The 19,531-nt window shown below is 37.0% G+C and overlaps 1 non-coding gene across 1 annotated transcript; it reads left to right on the top strand.

Annotated features, from left to right (window-relative positions):
- The first annotated feature begins 3,968 nt into the window (after positions 1-3,968).
- On the top strand, positions 3,969-4,074 carry LOC145641225 (small nucleolar RNA R71). The gene has a single exon (XR_014115284.1). It is a non-coding gene; the product is annotated as a small nucleolar RNA R71 (small nucleolar RNA).
- Positions 4,075-19,531: the final 15,457 nt, after the last annotated feature.

Genomic DNA, 19,531 nt, shown 5'->3' with positions numbered 1-19,531 from the left:
CCTTGCTTCCCTCTTTAGCTTCTTTCTTTTGTTTTTGGAGAAATCGGGAGGGAATTCTCAACAAGCCAAATAGTTCACCAAGTCGGCGAACCAAGGAAGCTCCTTTGCATTCAAAATATAGAGCACATCATCTCTCAATTCATCACAAATGGGTATTTCATCATCACTAGCTTTCACATTCTCTAATCGGGAAAGATGGTCTGCAACCACATTCTCGGCCCCTTTCTTATCCCGGATTTCGACATGAAATTGTTGGAGAGATAAGACCCATCGAAGAAGACGAGGTTTGGACTCTTTCTTTGCCACAAGGTACCTAATAGCCGCATGATCGGCATAAACAATAGTTTTGGAACCAATGAGGTAGTTCCAAAACTTCTTAAAAGCATGTACCATGACAAGAAACTTCTTCTCCGTCGTGGTGTAGTTCCGTTGAGCTTCATTCAAGGTCTTGGACATGTAGTAAATGACGTGAATTTTCTTCTCAATTCTTTGTCCCAACACCCGTCCAATTGCAACATCACTAGCATCGCACATAAGATCAAACGACAAATCCCATCTTGGCCCTTGCACGATTGGAGTGGAGATCAAAGCCTCATTTAATTTGTTGAAAGCTTGAAGACACTTTTCATTAAAAATAAATATGGCATCCTTTTGAAGAAGAGAATTTAGGGGTCTAGCAATTTGTGAGAAATCCTTGATAAATCTCCTATAAAACCCGGCATGCCTCAAAAAGGATCTTACTCCTCTCACATTAATTGGAGGTGGCAATTTTTCAATCACTTCAACTTTGACCTTGTCGACCTCAATCCCCTTGCTTGAAATCTTGTGACCAAGGACGATTCCCTCCTCAACCATGAAGTGGCATTTTTCCCAATTTAGGACCAAGTTGACCTTCTCACATCTCGCTAAGCATTTGCCCAAATTGGACAAATAATCTTCAAATGAAAGGCCCCCTACCGAGAAATCATCCATGAACACTTCCATTTCGGCCTCAAGAATGTCTCCAAAGATACTCATCATGCACCTTTGAAAAGTTGTCGGTGCTTTACAAAGTCCAAACGGCATCCTCCTATATGCAAAAGTACCATATGGACAAGTAAAAGTTGTCTTCTCTAGATCATCCGGGTTTATGAGGATTTGAAAGAAACCAAAATAACCATCAAGAAAGCAATAATAATTGTGCTTGGTTAGTTTTTCAAGCATTTGTTCGATAAAAGGAAGAGGAAAATGATCCTTGTTAGTGGATGCATTTAGTCGTGTATAGTCTATGCACATCCTCCAACCGGTCACCATTCTAGTTGAAATGAGATCACCATTCTCATTTTCAACTACGGTCATTCCTCCCTTTTTAGGGACCACATGAACGGGGGAAACCCATCTAGAACTCGAAATGGGGAAGATGATGCCGGCATCAAGGAGTTTGGTGACTTCTTTCTTCACCACCTCCCCCATTTGAGGATTGAGTTTCCTTTGCCTCTCAATGGAAGGCTTAGCACCCTCCTCATGTTTTATGTGGTGCATACATAAAGCGGGACTAATACCTTTGAGGTTATCAATGATATAGCCCAAAGAACCTTGGTGGTTTCTTAAAACACCACATAACATTTAAGTTTGACACTCGTTCAAAGAAGAATTCACAATTACCGGTAAATTTGAATTAGGACCCAAAAACTCATACCTTAGGTGTGATGATACAGGTTTTAATTATACCATTTTAACACCCTTACCTTCTCTTGAGGTAGCTATTTCCAAAGCATCATCACTTGTGATTCCCATGCATACTTGCTCAATGCTTTCTTCCGTACTTCCTTCAAGAATTCCTTCATACAATGTCATCTCCTTGCCTTTATCACCTATCTTTTCCTTATTCAAAAGGACATTCTCAAGGGCATCGTTAGTAGTGAGCAAGTTCTCATGCATAGAAGTCACAATAGAATAAATAGTATCAATAATCATACAATTATCAAGACTAGAGCTTGGATATTTCATGCTCTCATTCAAATCAAATTCTATCACCTCATCTCCTACTTTTAGTGAAATTTTAGCACTTTTAACATCTATTAAAGCGCCCGAAGTAGAAAGAAAAGGTCTTCCTAGAATTATTGGAATGTTCACATCTTCATCCATCTCTTACACAACAAAATCCACCGGGATTACAAACTTTCCCACCCTTAGAGGAACATCCTTTACCTTACCTTTTGAAAATTTTATGGAACAATCGGCCAATTATAAGGTAATGTTGGTGGGTAGAAGTTCCCCTATCTCAAGTCTTTGATATACCGAATATGGCATAAGGCTAACACTAGCCCCAAGATCACATAAAGCATTATCAATTTGCATATTATATATAGCGGAAGGGATAGAAAAGTTACCGGGGTCTTTCAATTTCGGTGGCATTTTATTCATGATGATTGCACTACAATTCTCGGTGAGATTCACCATTTCCACCAATTCACACTTTCTCCTTCCACTCAAAATATTTTTCAAAAACCTAGCATAGTTAGGCATTTGCTTGATAGCATCGGTAAAAGGAATTGAAAGGTGAATTTGTTTCAATGTTTCAAAAAACTTTCCAAATTGCACATCTAATTTGTTTCTAACAAATTTGTGAGGGTATGGTAGCTTTTGAAATTGTTTTGTTTATCTCTCTTTTTCTCTTTTCTCTTCACTCTCTTTTTCAAAATCTTTTTATTTTTCACATTATTTTTCTTTCTCAAATTCTTTTTCTTTCTCACATTCTTTCTCTTTTTTATTCTCATGGTTTTGCTCTCTCTCTTGTTCAAAATCACTCTCAAGGGGAGGCTCACTCATGTTCATTCTCTCATTGCTTCTTTTAGGAACACTTTCTTCCAACACTTTACCACTCCTAGTTGATATAGCATTTACGGGCCTCTTAGGATCTAGTCCTTAAGGTTGAAGTTTAGAAGTGCTAGTCCCTTCCTTCAAAGCATTGGCCAATTGAGAAATTTGTGTTTTAAGCATTTTATTATGGGTCATGACTTCACTAAATTTCTTTTCACTAGAGGCCATGAAAGTATTGAACATTTTAGTTTGACTTTCCATCATTTCCTCCAAGCTAGACCTACTAGGTGGTGCTTGTGCATAGTAGTTGTCTTGGGGAGCTCTATTACCTCTAACATTCGAATTGGAAGCATTTTAATTAGAAGAACCTCTATTATTATTGTTGTTCCAATTGTTTCGATTATTAGAGTTTCCCCCTTGGGTGATATTGCCCTTGATACCCATAGTTTCCTTGGTTATTATGATTATGGTTACCACAACCACCTTGTTGGTTGTATTTACCTTGGGGATTTTGGTCCCTTGGGTTCCTATTTCCCCATTTGTTTTGGTTACGGTAATCGTAATCATATCCTCTTTAGTTATAGGAATTTCCCCTTATTCTCTTCGATTAGGTGGTAAGTATCTTTGATTGTCATTCCTACGTCTATTACATAAGACAAGGCATTGACTTGTTCATTTTCATTATCATTACCATCTTCGTATTGGGTTTGGGGTTGGGAATCATAATTACAAAAAGAGGTATCATGGTCATATGACCCACAATTTTCACAAAACAAACATCCATGTGGCATGTTATTAGAAGTAGAAGGAGAAGAGTTAGAATTCACACCTCTCCCCTTAGATTGGGAGGGATGCTCTTGTGTTGAACTAGAGGTCTCTAGTTTTGCCTTGATGGACGTCATCTCCTTTCCAAGGTTGGCGATTTGGGAAGTCAAATTGTTGATGGAATTAATGTGATTAACGGAGTAAACCGCATTTGCTCCCTTGTTTAGAGACTCTCTCTCTCCTTCTTGCCAATCCATGTGGTGCCTCACCACATCCTCAATTATCTCATGACTTGCTCCTCCGTCTTGTTCATAATCGGGCCACCCAATCCCGCATCTAGGCTAGTCTTTCCTTGTGGGCTCAAGCCCCCATAGAAGATTTGAAGCACTTGGTATGTCGAGATGCCATGATGGGGACACTCCATTTGATATTCTGTATACCTCTCCTAAGCCTCATAAATGGTTTCACTAGCCCTTTGATGGAAACCTTGTATCAAAGCCCTTGCCTCGGCCGTCTTCTTTTGAGAGTAGAATCTCCCTAAGAAAGTCGTGGTGACCTCGTCCCAAGTTCTCAAGGAGTTCGGCCTTACTTCTTTCTCAAGCCATTCAAGAGCCCTTCCTATCAAGGAGAAAGGAAATAGCTTTAGTCGCACAAATTCTTCAGTTACCCCATTTACCTTGATCGTGTTGCAATATTTTTCAAATTCGTTCAAATGTGCAAGAGGGCTCTCATGTTTTGCTCCACTAAATTGCCTCCTTTTGATCAAATTAATCATTGCAGGGCGTATTTAAAAATCATTGGCTTGAGTAACGGGTGGAGCAATGCCACTTGAAGCTCTATAAGCTCCCAGAGTTCCCAACTCCTTCAAGGGTCTTTGGACCGGTTGTTCCTCGCCAGCCATTTGTTCTTGTATTTCCTCGAAATTGACCTCCCTAGTTGGGGAAGTGGTTAATGGCCTAGAACCGGCTCTCCTTCTTATCCTATAGGTTTGCTCAATCTCGGGATCGTAAGGCACCCAAATCGTGTTATGATTTTTGCGCATACACTCTCAACAATTGCAATTAGTAACGAGGCTACAAGTGTAGCAAAAAAGAAACACACTCGTTTTGAATTTTTGTTGTTTTATGGTGAACTAGACTTAAGTAATCAATTAGAAATCAACAACACCGCTCCCCGGCAACGACACCATTTTGATGGGAGTTAGAACGGTCGCACATTCCACACTCAATCAAACACATTTATTAACAAACACCTTACACACCAAGCATAATGATAAGTAAGAGTTCGGTCCACAAGGAACGGGATATGGTTGCTAAAGATCTTAACACTTAAGCTAATTCGAAGTCTATGTCAATTGGGGTTCGTCAAGTAGACAAACAAACTAGGATTCTAAATCGATGGATTAAAGACACTAGGGAATGGGATCCACTCAACCAAGGCAATTAGGCAAACGAGGAGTAAAATAGACAAGGTATAGCAAGGATAATATGTCAAATCAACCTTATGCAATTAAAAACAACTCACACTACTAAACTTAGATTCCTCATTAGTCTAGCAATAGATGATACATAATCAAATTGCAATAAGTAATGACATACTCAATTTACATACCCATGTCAAACTAAGCATATCATGCTATCAAGCTCCTAAGTCAAGGGTAGCTAATCCTATCATGAAGAACTAACAAGCAATCTCATATAATCAATTTAATTTCCATACAAACATCAATGCTTCTCCCACATTTACATAATTAGCCCAAAAGGTTGAGCTTCACCCAACCCCTAGCAAGAAGACTACTCACATCTCATTTTTATCAACATTCAAACAAGTATTAGGGTTCTAACTTCTTCAACAATTGGGGAAAAGTGATTAACAATTGAAATAACTATCATCCAATAACAAATTTTCAAGAACTAAGAAGATTTAAATATCATGCAAGAACAAATAAAACCAGAAATTGAATGGAGAAAAGTAGACGGAAGTTACTAATTGAAGCTTGGAAATGTTGAATACAAAGTGCCAATTCTTGAGGATGAATCTTGAAACCAACTATTACAATGATTAATTTGATGAAAACTAAGCTAAATTAATTATAAGGAATGTTTCAAACTAAGAGAGACATATGAAAACTAGGCTAATGTTCTCTGCCTCTCAAATGAGCTAAAGGGGAAGTATTTATACTCCCCGAAAAACATGGGGAAATCCCTCAAAAGAAAACGGATTCCTAATGAGGGGCGCCCGCTCCATTCTGATGCACGCCTGCTCCTCCTGCTTTAGTGGAAAGTCAGACTTGAGAGTAACAAGGAGGAGCACCCGCTCCTAGTCAGGTGCACGTTCGCTCCCCTGTTCAACAGCATAGGCAGTCTTCAAGTTCAAAGGAAGGACCGCCCGCTCCTGGCTAGGTGCACGCCCGCTCCTCACAGACTCTGCATTTGGGCAGAATGTTGCTAAAGTTGGGGAGGTGCACGCCCACTTCCACTAGAGCGGGCTCTCCCTTCTTTGTCTTCGAGCCTCAAAAGTTACTCCATGATTTGAGTGCTTGTCAAATTGAAATATAATACCTACAAAACATGGACAAACACAAGCAAAGAAGGGGCGAGGCCGAGATAAAACATTTTCATTCAAAAAAGGGTTAGAAAGAAGGGAAAAGATTACAAAATCGGGTTTAAATCAACACTAAAAGTGGTCAAATAAACCACTTATCAATGTGCTTGGAATAGCTTGTTGTATGCACCATCTTAGCCTTTGAATCTTGTTTACGGTAGTGAGTGTCGGTTTGATAGCATTGCTATGTCTCTTGATTTTGCCCCATTTTACAAATCTTCCAATTGTTGAATTGTTTATATGCATTGATGCTGCCACAGACCTAATGGTTCCCCTTTTTTCAAAGGGACTACCATCAGTTGTGAAGCAATCGCTTGGATTGCTTTTCTGCCCATCTGACACTTATAATTCTTGCTTATTTTTATGCTTTGATTTAGGGTGACACTTTTCTTGACATGCTTCCAAATCCTTTGGATTGTCCACCTGCTAACACCATAAAGGCGAGAAAAGGAAGAAATGGCCCCCACATGTAGCTTGAACTGTTTTGCTTCATGCAAGAGGCCCTCTATGCAGACCTTCCTTTCCAAATATGTCATGTGTTTCCTGGTGTGACTTTGGATAGTTGGTTGAGTTATTGTTGCATCTTGTACACCTTGATTTCCTAATTGGAAAACAAGCTTAGTAAAATCATGAGTTGTAGCTTGAATATTGTTGTATATTGCTTGAGAAAATGGTTGTCTTTCTACCTTGAACTCTGAGAATGTTGCCTGAGAACATGGTTGCCTTCCTGCCTGACTTGTTAATTCTTGAGCTACTACCTCAAGAATGTCGGTTGAATGATGATTTGTATTTGTATTTAACAATGGTGGTCCACCATCATGTAAACCAACTAGGCTGATGAAATCAAAATTCTCCATGTTTGCACTAGATGGGGAAAAAACGATTGCCTAATTACTCAATGATGTAAAAACTGAGAGTAATCCCCCCTTGACCCCCCCCCCCCTTCGGAAAGAACAATTACTAATTTATTTGATTTTGTGCATTTTTCAGGTTGCTGTAAAATGGAAAGAGAACAAAGAAGAAATAAAGACAACTTAAGGGGACTGGTGTTTGTATTTATAATTTTATACTACTTCCTTGTGTTTGTAAAAAGGGAACTTAAATATTCCCTCCAAAATTTTGGTACTAAATTTAAAAAGTGTTGAAATTTTAAAATTTTCAGATTATTGGGTCACCTTGTAAAGTTGTAAAGTTGGTGGGAAATGAGTTGCTTTACTGTTAACCTTTCACCCACATGAAGAATTAATCTAATTTTAAGTACTTCCCTCTCTCCCCAATTTAGACCACACTTCCTTTTCTTCCGTTACCAATCTAATCTAATATATATAAATAAAGTAGACATTTTTCAAGAGCATAGGGTGCGCCACATAAGAAAAGGTATTATGTTGTCCAATGAAAAATTAGATTAATAATTTATTTTAGAATTAAAAAATGTACTCGCCACCTAAGCAAAAGTGACGAATAAGATTTAAAAATTTTGCCTCATAGGTAAAAACAATGAATAGAATAATTTTAAATTAAATTATTTAAAAAACTAATAATTATCTTTCTTTACATATATTGATGCAAATTTTTTATCACAAATATCTTTAATCTCTCCCTAGCAAATATTATAAAAGTTTGATTTTAATAATGTACTCATCGAGACGAATAAAACTAAATCTCATATGACTAATTTTCCATAATTTTTAATAGTTTAAAGATTATAATGAGACTAATGTCTTAAATATAACGAGTATAAAAAAAAACGCATATGCAAAAGACTAAATTTAATCAATAAAAAAAATAAAAAGAGATTTGTCATTTTTTTGAATTAAAAATTAAAAATTATCACCTAAGAAAAATTAATTAATAAGGGTTGGGATTTTAAATTCACGCGTCATGTAAAATAAATAAAACAACAAAAGATAACTTTATTGTTAAAATTAAAAAAATTATCCTATGATATATCTAATGGACAATTTGATAAATATACAAAATCTTAAATTAAGTAAAATGATTTATTTAGTAGAACTGTGCGTCGCACGGGCTTATATCTAGTTCTTAATAAAGCAGATTTGTGGGATGGGGCAATAAAAAGGGACAGAGAGAGTAACTCTTATCACAATCTTGAAGAGCAGATCTTTCAGCTTATGTAGTGCAACTCTCTTTCCGAACAAGAAATTTTCATTCTTTCTCTTTCTTCAATTAGAATCTGCTTGATCATTTGTTTTCTTTTCATCAATTTGGGTTTCTTTTCGCTCCAACTTGTTAATTTTGGGTTTTTTGTTTTGTTTTTGAGGGTTTCTGGTACATGAAAATGTGTGAAAGTTGCAAGATTTGTTCTAGTATTGATTCTGACACTTTTTTACAGGGTTTTCTTCTTTTCTTTTCTTTTTCACTTTTGTGGCTCATAATTTTTATGCTTTAAATTTGTTTTAACATATTTTTATTGCTTTGTTATTGTTTTATGAATTTATAATTGCATGTTTCAGTTAATTGTTAGCTTCCATTGCTACTGTATTTTTTTTTTAAATTATAGTTTTTAATTAGGTTTTAGTGCTTTTAATTTGTTAAGTAATGGCTGAATTTCTGCAATTATGAGGTTTTATTGGAATATGACGTTTTGATTGAAGGTTAAGCTGAATTATACAAGTGTAGGGTAAATTATTAAACAAATAATTTTTGTGAGTGTGGAAAATTTAGCAAATTTTATCAGGTTGGTGTTCAGAAATTGTTGTTATAAGTGAATGTGCTGTTTTTAGTAGCTTGATAGAATAATGTGAAATGGGTAAAGAGAGAAATTGCTGGTTTGACAGCGAAATTCCTCACCTTTTGAGCAGCATTTGATTTGGCTGATTTCGTTGAAGGGTCTCTGAACGTTTGAAGATAACCCCTTTTATAAAATTTACCAAGACTGTATTTGGGGTGAAATACATTGTGCATTGGAGACTATTTCTTATTTGTTTTTTCTCTCCTTTACGAAGGTTTGGAGTGTTGTTGTCATTGTTTTTTTTTCACAATTAATTGGATTATATATGTCCTCAATTTGGATTATATCATTGTATGAGGTGCCACTGGTTATGCATTTGATCTCTCAATCTATTATCGATGCTGTATTTTTCAGTTTTCGTTTTATGATATTACGGTTTTCCCTTTGTGACAGGTTCATAGAGAGCTAGATACAAGATATGGGTCATCAAACTACTTGTTGTGTTAAAGGAAGGAAAAAAACAAGTTTAAAGGAGTATTTTTTCGATTTCTTGCTTACCCTGGTTGCCAAGGCAATTCCGCCCTGGCAGGGCGAAAGAAAGTAGAAACGAATTTTAAAGAAAAACTGAAATTCTCTTGTGCCTGGGCAGACCGGGCAAGCTCACCCGGTCGGGCACGAGAAGCATTTTTGGCTGGGCGGTTTCGCCTGGTTGGGCGCTCGGTCCAGGCAAGTGGGATACCGAGTTCTTGAGCGTCTTTTTGCCTTATTCTTGGATTCCTTTCTTGTTATCTTTTGATTCCTTATAACCCCTACATTTAAGAAGATGATTATGGTGATTAAATCTTCATCTTTATTCTGATTTATTCACCCCTCATTGATGCAAGAGATTCTTCTATGATCTTCCAAGTTCTTCCATCCTTCTCTATAAATGGAAGACTTAATTTTCTGATTTCCTACACTTGAAAAAATACAATAAAACACAATAGCTTAAACACATCTCTCATTAGGCATAAGATACTTGACTCCAACCTTCCACCCAAAAGTGCCTTTGTGTTGAAGTGCTGTGTTAACCTTAGGGAACGTGCCGGCGAATACAATAGAGCACCGTGGTTGGGCCAGAATTTTGTTTTCAAGTCAGTGATTTGCATCACCACACACCATTTGTTCCTTTGTTTTGTCAGATCAATTTTCCGGTCTTACTTTTTATTTCCTTATACTATTACTATAGATTTCTTCTATATTTACAACAATTTGAAAACGAAAATATGCCTATTGGTGATAGTATTATGAAGTCTCTTCCCAACCTCTCTAAGTTGGAACCTCTAGATGGTAACAACTATAAGAGGTGGTCACAAAACCTACTAATATTTTTTGAACAAGTGGAAATAGATTATGTCTTGAATGAAGATGTCATTGAAACTTTGAAGAAGGCAGATAAAGCAGCCAAAATTGCAACGGAACCCATCTCGACGGCCATCACGGATGCCTTGAAGAAGAAGAAGAAGGACAACAAGCTTGTTCGTGGTCATCTTCTCAACCATATGAACAACACTTTGTTTGATTAGTTTGTGAATATCAAGTCAAGCAAGGTCATTTGAGACTCTTTGGAGAAGAAGTATGGAGCGGATGGAAAGGAATGGTGTCCTTCGAACAAGTGTTCTATTCCGTTAGTGGGTTCAGAATTATTAGAAAGCTAATATATTCAGTAAGGTGAAGTGATCGGAATGCCTGGGTGGAGGCCGCTTCCGATCAGTAATATTAATGCATAATTAATATTACAGCTTAATCTTTACTGAACCCTTCGGGTCACACCCAAGCAACTAACAAACCGAAGCGACTAATTAATAATGAATTAATTAATAAGTTAACCGAGTAGTTAATATTTAGACGTCAGGAATTCGAGCTTAGAGCATCTAAACCGAACGTCGGAAGTCGAGTCGAAAAATAGTAAAAGACGAGACATGAAAATAATAATAAATCAACAAAGACTAAAATACCCCTAGCATCAGGATGCCCCAAGCAAACCGAGTGCTATGGGCATATGACCTAGCATGGTGGCTAGCATGTGCACCAAGCCGAGCCTAGGCTCGCTGGTGCATGCTAGCGCTGATAAGGGGGCTGCCTTGTGCGCGCATTGGCTAGCAGCCATGCTGCAACAAGCCGCAGCAGCTAGCACGCAATGCGCGCCAGCCACAGCAGCTAGTAGCAGCATGGCTGGGCCATTGCGTGCATGCTAGCGCTACTGGGCCTTCTGGGCAGCCACGACAAGGCAGCCCACCATGGGTGCCTTGGTGCCCAAGTGTGGGTGCCACGTGGCGCTACATGAGAGGAGTTTGAGGTAGTGTGCTGGCCGATTTTGGGAGAGGCAGTGGGGAGCAAGTTTGGTCCCCCCTCCTCCAAATGGTCCTCACATGAGCTTGCCACTTGTTGATTTATTACTAGTTTGATTATTAATTTTATTTTAGCTTTTAAATAAAATGGAAAAATCAAATTTTCCCACATTGATGGGAGAGCTTTTTCACTCTCTTATTTTCCCTGTAAATACCCAAGTTGGGGTATTGGGAAAATCACTTGAGTGAGAGTTGAAAAAGGCATCACCATTGTGAAAACCATTGAACTCATTAATCACTCGGTTTTTTGGTCGGGCCTTGCTAACTCCAAGGCATTGGACCATTTTCGGTGGTCGGGTTGTGGGTGGACTATCGTAGGAGGCTGTCGTATGTTCGAGGCTTGCTTTCGAAGTAAGATCCCATTCCGTTTGGGCGAAGCACGCTCCAAAGGTAATTATCTTGTCTTAATCCTGTGATTAATTTATTTATGTTTTATGGTTTTATTAATTGCGAGTGGTTCTTTGGGTCGGGGTCGTTTTCGCGGTAAGTTTGACTTACCAAACCCCAACACGGAAGATGCCGGGAAAAGGAAGTATGTGGTGGGAATGTGGCTCGACTTTAAGATGGACGATGAGAAGTCTATCATGTCTCAAGTCCATGAGTATGAGAACATGGTGACTGAAATTATTGGTTAAGGCATGAAGATGTGTGAGACCGTTCTAGCCAATTTCATCTTGGAGAAGTTCCCTCCCTCTTGGAATGACTACCGAAACTCTTTGAAGCACAAGAAGAAGAACAAGACCCTCCAAGAGCTCAGTATTCACATGAGAACCGAAGAGGCTAATTGCCTTAAGGATAAGTTTGAGAATTTGTCTCTTAATTCTTATAAAGCTAATGTTGAGTCTTCTTTGAATGTGTCTAAAAACAGAAATTATTCTAAGAAGAAGGGAAACAACAAGTCCAAAAACAATCTCACTCCAAAAAACAAAATCTAAAAACCAAAGGGTGCTTGCTATGTGTGCGGAATCATTGGACACAAAGCATATCAATTCAACCTAAGGCATGGTGCAAAGAAAGATGGCAACACCTCCCAAGCCAATGTTGTGGAAAAGGAAGAAATCATTGTGGTCGTGGTGGTAGCCAACTTGGTGGAGAACAAAGTGGAATGGATTTTGGATACCGAAGAATCTAGGCACTTCTGTGCTAATAAGGCCTTGATGACCGAATTTGAAGATGTTACCGATGGTGATCATGTCTACATGGGCAATAGTAGCACTGCGGGAGTCCTTGGCAAAGGAAAGGTCCATCTCAAACTCGCCTCCGGAAAAATTTTATTTTTAAATAATGTGTTTTATGTCCTTTCTCTTAGGAGAAATCTTGTTTCGGGATCCCTTCTTAACAAAGCCGGCCTAAAACTTGTCTTTGAGGCCGACAAGATTGTAATGACTAAGTATGGAGACTTTTTTGGGAAATTTACCTCAATAATGGCTTGTTTGTTTTGAATGTTATGAATGAGAATGGAAGTACTTATTTTGCTTATATTGTTGAGTCTTTAGATGTTTGGCACAACCGTTTGGGACACTTGAATTCTTCTTATTTGAAAAAGTTAAAGGACTTGAATTTGATTAATTTTTCAATGGATGACAAACTTGACAAATGCCATATTTGTGTTGAGGCCAAACATACTAAGAAACCTTTTAAGCAAGTGGTTTCAAGAAGTACCAAATTACTTGAATTGATTCATTCGGATTTAGTGGACTTTAAAAAATGCACTAGTAAGGGTGGTAAAAATTATTATATTACTTTTGTTGATGACTAAGGTGGCTTTACCGGACTTTAAAAAAACCACTATCGAGTCTAAAACTTTCGATTGTGTGTTCATTGGATATGCTCATAATAGTGCAGCCTATATATTCATGTTATTAAGTGATAGAACTATTTGTGAAGCTAGAGATAGAACAAATATTTGTCTTCTAATGTAGATATGCATGCTAGTAAGTCAAGTATGGATGTGCCCTTTGTTGATTTTATGCCTAGTTCTAGTCTTCCATCTTCCTCTACCAAAGTGGTAGTAGTTGAACCTATGAGAAGTAAGAGACCTAGAGTAAAGTCTTCCTTTGGACCAAATTTCTTGACTTCCTTTCTTGTAGAAGACTTTGATGTGGATTCTTTAAGTGAGCATGTTGTGTCTTTGTTTCTTTTAGAAGATGACCCTAAGACTTATGATGAGGCAATGAGGTCCATAGATGCAGGTTTTTGGAAATAGGCCATTAAGAGTGAGCTATATTCTATCATGTCCAATCACACTTGGGATCTTTGTGACTTGCCTAAGGGTTATAAGCCTATAAGTTGTAAGTGGATTTTCAAGAAGAAACTTAGACCAGATGGAACCATAGAGAAGTTCAAAGCTAGACTTGTCATTAGAGGTTTCACCCAAAAAGAAGGTATAGATTTCTTTGATACGTATTCCCCCGTGACTAAAATAGCCACCATTAGAACCTTGGAAGCCCTTACGGCAATTCATGATTTAGTGATTCACCAAATGGATGTTAAAACGACTTTTCTTAATGGAGACCTTGATGAAGATATTTATATGACCCAACCGAAAAGTTTTGTGGTGAAGGGACAAGAACATAAAGTGTGTAGGCTTAGAAATCCTCTCTATGGTCTTAAGCAAGCTCCTAAGCAATGGTTTAAGAAGTTTGATAGTACCCTTAGGAGTTGTGGTTATGTGGCCGATTCCTCGGATTCTTGTTTGTATTCTAAAGACTTTGGATCATCATGTGTTATAATCTGTTTATATGTTAATGATATGTTTATTGTTGGTACTAATCTTGATGTTGTGAATGATGCTAAGGCGTTACTTTCCACTAAGTTTGAAATGAAGGATATGGGAGAAGTCGATGTTATTCTTAGAATTCATTTAAGGAAAACCAAGAGTTGTATTTACATGTGTCAATCTTACTATGTGGAAAAAATACTCAAGAAGTTTGATTCTTTTGATGTTGCTCCTAGAACTACTCCATATGATCCCAACTTAAAGCTTGAGAAAAACAAGGGTGCAAGCGTATCTCAAGAGCTCTACGCAAAGTTAATTGGTAGTGTGATGTTTCTAATGAATTGCACACGACCCGATATTGCTTATGCAGTAAGTAGACTTAGTAGATATACTTACAATCCGAGTCAAATTCATTGGATTGAACTTTGTCGGTTATTAAGGTATCTCAAAGGTACTATGGATATATGTTTGCATTTTAATCATTTTCCAAATGTTTTTGAAGGCTATTATGATGCTAATTGGGTGACCGATAATGATGAAATTTCTTCTACTAGTGGTTATGTCTTTGTTTTAGGTGGAGGTTCTATTTCATGGAAGTCCTTAAAACAACCATGTCTAGATCGCTCCATCATGGAATCTGAACTTATTGCTCTTGAGTTGGCAGGTCATGAATCAGAATGGCTTAGAACCTCCTAGCCGACATTCCATTGTGGGGGAAGAGTTCATCACCGGTGTCTGTACATTGTTAATCTCAAGCGGCAATTGGAGTGGCAAACAATAGCAACTACAATGGTAAAAAGAGACATATTCGTATTAGACACAAAGTGTTGAGGCAATTTCTCAAAAATGGAGTGATTGCTTGGACTATGTGAGGTCCAAAAAGAACTTAGGAAATCCTTTGACGAATGGATTGTCAAGAAAGCAAGTTGATGAATCATCGAGGGGAATCAGACTTAAGCCATATGATACATTACATTTGTCCTAATTTCTATGGTGATGTTGTTTGTAATGTTTGTTTTGTTTGTGAGGTTGAGTTGTTTAACTCTTAATGGGTCCTTGTGCTATTGAGACGCACTCTTAAGGACTCACCTATGTGGTTGTGAAGATTAGCCATCATCTATGGAAACCTTGGCCGGTTTGCTAGAGCTTCTACTAGACTTAAGGTGAATGTGCTTGACTATAAATATGTACATCTCTTTGCGGAGTTCAAGTATATTTTTGGAGTAATGTATGTAATATGGGGATCTTGGATTAAATCTTAGAGTTTCAAGGTCCGTCCACTCTTTGATTAAGGGTCTAAGGGTTTCAAGGTCTGTCCAGGCTTATACTTGTAATTCATTGCCTCATGTTGCTAAACACTAGATTTCAAATTACTTATGTAATATCTTAGTGTTATGTATTGATCTCCTCTTATGCACAATATGTTGCTTCTAATCTTTCTTTGTTTTTTTCTCTCCCTTTAGTGGGGGATTGTTGTGTTAAAGGAAGGAAAAAACAAGTTTAAAGGAGTATTTTTTTTTTCAGATTTCTTGCTTACCCTGGCTGCCAGGGCCAGGGCGGAAGAAGGTAGAAATGAATTTTCAAGAAAACAAAAATTCTCTTGTGCCCGGGCAGACTGGGCAAGCTCACCCGATCGGGCGCGAGAAGCATTTTTGGCTTGGCGATTTCGCCCGATTGGGTGCTCGGTCCAGGCAAGTGGGATATTGAGTTCTTGAGCGTCTTTTTGCCTTCTTCATGGATTCCTTTCTTGCTCTCTTTTGATTCCTTATAACCCCTACATTTAAGAAGATGATTATGGTGATTAAATCTTCATTTTTATTCTGATTTTTTTACCCCTCATTGATGCAAGAGATTCTTCTATGATCTTCCATGTTCTTCCATCCTTCTCTATAAATGGAAGACTTAATTTTCTGATTTCATGCACTTGAAAAAATACAATAAAACACAATAGCTTATACACATCTCTCATTGGGCATAAGATTCTTGACTCCAACCTTCCACCCAAAAGTGTCTTTGTGTGGAAGTGGTGTGTTAATCTCAGCGAACGTGCCGGCAAATACAATTAAGCACCGTGGTTGCGTCGGAATTTTGTTTTCAAGTCAGTGATTTGCATCACGACACACCATTTGTTCCTTTGTTTTGTGAGATTAATTTTTCGATCGTACTTGTTATTTCTTTATACTCTTACTATAGATTTCTTTTATATTTACAACACTTTTGTGCAATGTTGAGACGCTTCATTAATGTATGCTGTTCCATAAGCTATCTTGCTTCACTCAATTCATAAGTTTCTTAGGCTTTATTTTTTCTGGGTTTTCTGCTCAACAACTAAATCTCTTTTCTTTGTGCCTTTTTTTTCAATATTTTATAACGTGTTTGTTTTGACAAGTCATATAATGATTATTTGATAGTCTGAATCGTCTAACTTCTTGTTTTTCTTCCTCTTTGTTTGAGTGACAACTTTAATTGATAGCAACCACAACTATCATCCAGTCTTGGATTGGGGGTGCAGTTTCATAAGCATGAGAATCTTGGGTACACTGCTAGTGGTAAAATGGCATTCCCTGTGACATCTAATGACTCAATTAGCTTTAATGTCAAGGGACGATGCGAGATTGACAAAGAGTTTAAACAGGTTAGAGATGATTTACCATTTCTCTGCTCAATTTTTATGACAATTATGCATTTTGGAGCATCCATAAATGTAGCTCAAGTTTGGTAACATCCCCCTTCCCCCAATTAAAAAAATAAAAATAAAAATAAAATGGGAACTAGAAAAGAAAGAGTTCAGGAAAAGTGACTGATAAGTGATAACTTTTTCTTGACATTATGTACCTATTGTGTGAGATTTGCTATTGTTGAGAAGGAAACTGACTATATGTAAATAAATTTAAGTAATTTATTACATACTCAAGTGTATCTGTAGAGGCACCCCCCACTCTCATGAATTAAGATTGTATCCGTCTATCAGTCCCCCACTCTCATGAATTAAGATTGTATCCGTCTATCAGTCAGTCCCCCACTCTCATGAATTAAGATTGTATCCGTCTATCAGTCCCCCACTCTCATGAATTAAGATTGTATCATTTTTCTTAGTGAAAATCTTGAGGTCCTTTTATTATTTGTTAAATTTCTTATCTTCTTCCCCACTCTTTTGTAGAGGAGGGTCAGAAGAGGTGCTGAATTCACCTGGTGCATTTTCAATTTTCGAAAGGAACAAGATCTGAGGTTCAAGGTTGGATACGATGTCACTATAACGTAGGCCTTATAACTGTTCACGTCTCTTTATTAGAAAATCTAATATGCTTCTCCACATATCACCTCACTTAAAGAGTGACTTACAATTAGTCATGGAATTTGTAGTTACAAATTTTGATTAAAAGCGATGAAAAGGTAACTGTAGACACCCAAATGTGTCTCCCCAAAACCAAACTCAGTGATTAATACCTTTCATGTCATTTGATTATTGAACGAGGTGAAAGTGTGAAAAGTCTAGTGACGAGGATGTTTTTATTAAAATATCTCTTCTTTCTGTTTTTGAAAATATTTATTTTCTTACCCGATTTATGAAAAACGTGCATTCTAGTTTAGTTTGGTCCATTATAAGGGGTTTAATAATAGTGTAGTTGGATAAGGCTCAAGAAGAGCTTTCCAACGATATATTATAAGCTAAAATTCCGATGAATAATGAGGAAGTTATGGCCAAAATACTAAACTAGGCCCGGTTTGGTTCTTATATGCGGCCAATGATCTGAGGAGGGCTGATTATAGTCTTCTAGAATACTCTAGAAGGTTCTCTTAAATCCTAATGGAGTTAGGATTGATAATTATGTTTCAAAGAGTTTGAAATTGAATAAAACTACTCCTTTTGAGAATCCTTGTTTTGTACGAAATGGAATATAATCAGATATTATTTTTTTGCCTTATAATCTTTATCGAAATCTTATATGGTTGGATAGATATTGAAATTATCTTTCCAATGATATATTATAATATTAATTCCGAGCTATAACAAAAAAGATATGAATGTAATATGAAACATTATCCAAAACTGACACCCTTGCACTATTTCGGCTATATCTTTTTATCTACAAAAGATTTTAATCCGATTCTAATTGGGTTAGAAAGTATACTTCAATATATTTCCAACGACATATTATATGACTTTTTTGGAATTCTAGATCAAAAGATATGATATAAACAAAATCCGCAAAAAGTGTCTTGCAGCACCGGACGACAGGTTTGTCGCCTGGCGACAGACCCTGTTGTTGGCGACAAAGGCGTGTTTTATTCCTTTTCAAACTCTAATTCGTTTTTATAAATTCCGGACTATTTTCTTATAAATAGTGTCCTTAGACCTCCATTTTCAATCATCAACTCTTAACCAGACTTCTCTAATTCTCTTCTCTCTCTAAGCTAAAGTTTATTCTCTCTCTCCCTCTTTCTAGCCGAGCCTTTTACAAACACAATTCCTCATACACTAGCAGTAGACACACCTAGCCAAGTTCGAAGTTGCCTTCGCCCTAGACGTGAAAGGTTTGATATTTCTGAGGGTTTGGTCCCAAATTCCTATTTCAATTATTTAATTTAATTGTTTGTATTATTATTTTCCTTGATGTTATTAACGCGTGTATTTTGTTATTAGAAAGAGTTACGTGACATCCAAGTAAGTAATTTAAGTTTTTAATTGATATTTTGGTATAGAAATCATTCTTAGGTTATTATTTTGATTCTTAGTATCATGTTAAGATGTTTTTCCTAGTATCATGTTAGGATGCTTTTCTTAGTATGATGTTTAGGGTAAGCATAAGTTCCTTATATCAATTATGATTTCTATGATGCTTCCTATTTTCTTTCTTAATATCATGTTAGTATCATGTTTGGGCTAAAGCTTTGATTTTTAATGTTTAGTGACATGTTAGGGTTTGTTATTAATCTTGTTAGTATCATGCCTAGGATTTTGCTATAACTATTATGTTTTAACATGATTATTTTTATAATTGTTATGGTTATGATTATGATGATGATTATTGTTATGTCGAATTATATAATTTAACGTAATTTGTTAATTATTGAATTGTTTCATGTAATTGTTAATTTACGAATTGTTTAATGGAAGTTCAAGCTATCATCAGCGCTTGAACTATCAAGCTTCCCTTATAAGAAAAGGCATATCGGAGGCTTCTCGGATGATGTAATACATCTTATTTTAGATGATTACTGGAATTTGACAGATGCCAAGAGTATTTGATGATGACGCTCAACGCTTCTCAGAACAATTACTGCCTATTATTTCGCCCATAACATGACCAGCTTCTGCTGCCAAACAATTGCGGCATCACTAAGAATGCAATCATGTGCTCCTTAACATGTGCTGCCAAACAACTCCATTTGAGTGACCTTGCTGCAAGTTAAAACTTGTATTGGTTTGCAAATATGTATATATGTGCTCCTTAATTGTCATGCCATTTGCTGAATAGAACAGGATAGTACTGGTTTGCAAATCTGTATATATGTGCTCCTTAAACACCAGCATTACTGCTTCTGGTACGGGCAGTA

This window comes from Chenopodium album, chromosome 7 (genome assembly GCF_948465745.1).
Source record: "Chenopodium album chromosome 7, dcCheAlbu1.1, whole genome shotgun sequence".
In the NCBI taxonomy this organism is placed as follows: domain Eukaryota; kingdom Viridiplantae; phylum Streptophyta; class Magnoliopsida; order Caryophyllales; family Amaranthaceae; genus Chenopodium; species Chenopodium album.
Note: the sequence above shows the minus strand (reverse complement) of the source record. Positions and strands in the feature narration are given on the sequence as shown.